Source organism: Phacochoerus africanus, chromosome 4, assembly GCF_016906955.1.
Source record: "Phacochoerus africanus isolate WHEZ1 chromosome 4, ROS_Pafr_v1, whole genome shotgun sequence".
Lineage (NCBI taxonomy): Eukaryota > Metazoa > Chordata > Mammalia > Artiodactyla > Suidae > Phacochoerus > Phacochoerus africanus.
Window position 1 is genome coordinate 43,537,178 of NC_062547.1, and position 4,616 is coordinate 43,541,793.

Genomic DNA, 4,616 nt, shown 5'->3' on the forward strand with positions numbered 1-4,616 from the left:
CCATAACAGGAACTCCAACCACCATTGAACCACCAATGCTTCCTCTTACTCAGCCAGAAAAAGGAATGAAATCTTGCCATTACTGACAACACGGATGGACCTAGAGGATATTATGTTAAAGGAAATAACTCAGACAGGGAAAGACAAATCCTGTATGATTTCGCTTATATGTGGAAACTAAAAAACAAAACAAATGAGCAAATATAACAAAACAGAAACAGATATAGATGCAGAAAACAAACAGGTGGTTGCCACAGGGGAGCGGAGCCAGGGAGGAGAGACGTGAGAAAGCAAGATGAAGAAGTACAAACTTCCAGTTGCAAAATAACTGAGTCCCTACAGGTATGAAAGGTATGGTTTGGGGAATATAGTCAATAATTATGTGATATCTTTGCATGGTGACAGATGGCAACTAATTGTGATCATTTGGAAATGTACAGAAATACTGAATCACTATATTGTATAACAGGAACTAACATAGTGTTGTAGGTCGATTATACTTCAAAACAAACAAACAGACTCAGAGGAAAGAGATTAGATTTGTGTGTTTTCCAGAGGCAGGTGGTAGGAGGAGGGGAACTGCACGAAGGCAGTCAAAAGGTACAAACTTCCAGTTATAAGATAAATAAATGGGGAGTTCCTGTCACGGTGCAGTGGTTAACGAACCCGACTAGGAACCATGAGGTTGTGGGTTCGGTCCCTGCCCTTGCTCGGTGCCCTTGCGTTGCTGTGAGCTGTGGTGTAGGTTACAGACGCGGTTCAGATCCCGCATTGCTGTGGCTCTGGTGTAGGCTGGTGGCTACAGCTCCGATTCGACCCCTAGCCTGGGAACCTCCATATGCCGCAGGAGCGGCCCAAGAAATAGCAAAAAAAAAGATAAATAAGTACGAGGGGTATAATGCACAACATAAGTGTAATCAACACTGCTGTGTGTTTTATGTTAATGTTAAGAAAGTAAAACCTAAGAGTTCTTGTGACAAGGAAAAATATTTTTTTCTATTTCTTTAATTTTTTTTTAATCTATTTGAGATGATGGACATTCACTAAACAATGTAATCACTTCGTGATGTATGAAAGTCAAATCATTGTGCCGTATACTTTAAACTTATACAGTGCTGTATGTCAATTATATCTCAATAAAACTGTAAGAAAAAAGGAAAATCTAGAATAGCACTGTCCAACTGAAATATAATGTGATCCACAAAATATAACATTTTTTTTTCTTTTTCTGCTGCACCTGCGGCATGTGGAAGTTCCTGGGCCAGAGACTGAACCCAAGCCAGAGCTATGACCTATGCCACAGTTGCAGCAATGCTGGATCCTTAACCCACTGTGCCACAATGGAAATTCTCACAAAATGTAACTTTAAATTTTGTGATAACCACTATTTAAATAACATATTTTATATAACCAACATATCCAAAATATTAATTCAACATATCATCATCATAAACAATTATGAAGGAAGTATTTTCCATTTTTTTATACTAAGTCTTCAAAATCTGCTGTTTTTTTTCTGTTCGTTTTCCACAGCCACCCCAGCATATGGAAGGTCCTGGGCCAGGGATTGAATCCAAGCTGGAGCTGCAACCTATGCCACAGTTTCGGCAATGCCAGATCCTTAACACACTGTGCTGGGCTGGGGACTGAACCAGAGCCTCCGCAGAGACAAACCAGAGCATTAATCCACTGCACCACAGCAGCAACTCATGGTTTGTTTGTTTGCTTGCTTTTGGCTGTACTTGTGGCATACAGAAATTCCTAGGCTAGGGATCCAACCCAAGCCACAGCAGTGACAACACCAAATCCTCAACCAGAGGCCACTAGGGAACTCCAAAATCTGCTGTGTACGTTATTTTTAGCATACCTATCAAATTTCAATTATGGCAGGCTAGCTATAATTCACCTGACCAATGGATACTATTTGGGGTAGTGCAGAGCTAGAATATATGATATAAACATTTTGCTAATAATCCACTGGATTATTAGTAATTGCAAGAGTTTTTAAATTTTACGAAGACAATTAGAATGCATGCAATGCTTTTATTGCTGTTTTCACACTCACAGGTTGAAATTTGAAACAAAGTTGTTATAACATTGACTTATTTCTCAGTAAAGCTTTGTGGTTTTCATTATATAGGTTTTACACGTATTGCATATATTTTTAAATTAGGGTTATTCCTAAATCGTTTACATTTTTACTACCATTATAATGGAGAAAATAGTTCCCCTGGTTATTAAACTATTAATTTTGTGATATTATCTTGGTCCTGCGTTCCCTTATTAATTCTAAGAGTTTGGGGTTGTTCTCCGTGATTTAGGGTATTACGCCATACTGTCTGCAAATGAAGATCGTTTTATTTCCTTCCCAATTCTTAAATCTTTTACTTTTGTTTCAAGTCTGATTGTATTGGCAAGAACTTCTAAAAGAGCATAAAATAATAGCATCACTATAGATTGTTCTTTTTTCTTTTTCTTTTTTTTTTTCTGTCTTTTTAGGGCCACACTCATGGGACATATGGAGGTTCCTAGGCTAGGGGTCAAATTGGAACTGCAGCTGCTCGCCTATGCCAGGGCCCCAGCAACTCCAGATCTGAGCCACATCTATGACCTACACTGCAGTCTGAGACAATGCCAGATCCTTTGATCCACTGAGCAAGGCCAGGGATCGAACATGCATCTGCATGGATACTAGCCCAGTTCTTTTTTTAATTTTTTATTATTTTTTTATTTTCTTTTTAACGGCCGCACCCAGGGGCATATGGAGGTTTCTGGGCTAGGGGTCTGATCAGAGCTGTTGCCGCCAGCCTACGCCAGAGCCACAGCAATGCCAGATCCGAGCAGTGTCTGTGTCCTACACCACAGCTCACAGCCAGAGCCACAGCAACGCCAGATCCTTAACCCACTAGGCCAGGGATAGAACCCATAACCTCATGGTTCCAAGTTGGATTCATTTCCGCTGCACCACAATGGGAACTCCCTTTTAAAAAATTTTTAAATTAATTAATTAATTTTGCTTTTTAAGGCTGCACCTGCAGCATATGAAGGTTCCTAGGCTAGGGGTTGAATCGGAGCTGCAGTTGCTGGCCTATGTCACAAACACAGCAACTCAGGATCTAAGCCATGTCTGTGACCTACAACACAGCTCACAACAATGAGGGATCCTTAACCCACTGAGGCCAGGGATAGATCCCACAGCCTCAGAAATCCTAGTTGGGTTTAGCTTCTGCTGAGCCACAATGGGAACGCCTGTTTTTTTATTTTTTTAAATTTTATCTATTTATTTATTCATTTATTTATTTTATTTATTTAGTCTTTTTAGGGCTGCACCTGAGGCATTTGGGGGTTCCTAGGCTAGAGGTCTAATCGGAACTATAGCCTCTGGTCTAGGCCACTGCCACAGCAACACCAGATCTAAGCCACGTCTTCGACCTACACCACATCTCAAGGCAACACTAGATCCCTAACCCACGGAGCGAGGCCAGGGATTAACGTTCAACCTCATGGTTCCTAGTCAGATTCGTTTCCCCTTCGCCATGATGGGAACCCTCAGGCCTGCTTTTTAAAATTGGGAAAAACAGGGGAAAGCTCAAACACAGTCCGCGACTACCACAGATTATGCAGTCGAGTTTCCCACATTCGGGGAAATTCAGGGGTCAGCACATCCAGAGTGCAATGGATAAGCCTCGTCCTGGGAAAACTACCTTCGTGATCATGGTATCTCCCCTGCCAGGTAAGTATCTTGTTCTTTTTTTTTTTTAAATATTTATTTTAATGACAATATCTTTAAGTACTTCACTGTTTAAAAATTTGTAAATCTGAAGGATAAACTCTCAAAAGAAATCTTTGGTTATTTGTAGTTTTCTAACACATTTCTTAAACTTTTAATTTTGAGGTAATTATAGAATGTAAACAGAAGTTTGCAGAGAGAGTAAAGAGGTCTCTATTTACCCTCCACTAATGGTTACACCTTACCTAACTACATACAGGGCAACATCAAAATTAGAAAACTGGCATTGGTAGAACGTGTATGTGCATTATTCTGTGGTCTAGAGAATACAGACTCTCTCATTCTATGGTCATTTTATTGATTTGCGTAACCACCACTGCAGTCAAGATACAGAACTGGAGTTCTGGAGTTCCCGTCGTGGCACAGTGGTTAACGAATCCAACTAGGAACCATGAGGTTGTGGGTTCGGTCCCTGCCCTTGCTCAGTGGGTTAAGGATCCAGCATTGCTGTGAGCTGTGGTGTAGGTTGCAGACACGGCTCGGATCCCGCGTTGCTGTGGCTCTGGCATAGGCTGGTGGCTACAGCTCCGATTTACCCCTAGCCTGGGAACCTCCATATGCCGCGGGAGCGGCCCAAGAAATAGCAAAAAGACAAAAAAAACCAAAAAACCAAAAAACAAAAAAACAACTGGAGTTCCCATCATGGCGCAATGGAGATGAATCTGACTAGGAACCATGAGGTTGCGGGTTCAATCCCTGGCATTGCTCAGAGGGTTAAGGATCCGGCGTTGCCGTGAGCTGTGGTGTAGGTTGCAGACTGCTCAGATCTGGCATGGCTGTGGCTGTGGCTGTGACCAGCAGCTGTAGCTCCAATTTGACTCCTAGC

At 41.6% G+C, this 4,616-nt stretch overlaps 1 non-coding gene across 1 annotated transcript; it reads right to left on the reverse strand.

The window, feature by feature from the left end:
- Positions 1-3,578: 3,578 nt before the first annotated feature.
- Positions 3,579-3,741, reverse strand: LOC125126567 (U1 spliceosomal RNA). Its single transcript, XR_007134676.1, has one exon. It is a non-coding gene; the product is annotated as a U1 spliceosomal RNA (small nuclear RNA).
- Between the last annotated feature and the right edge of the window lie 875 nt (positions 3,742-4,616).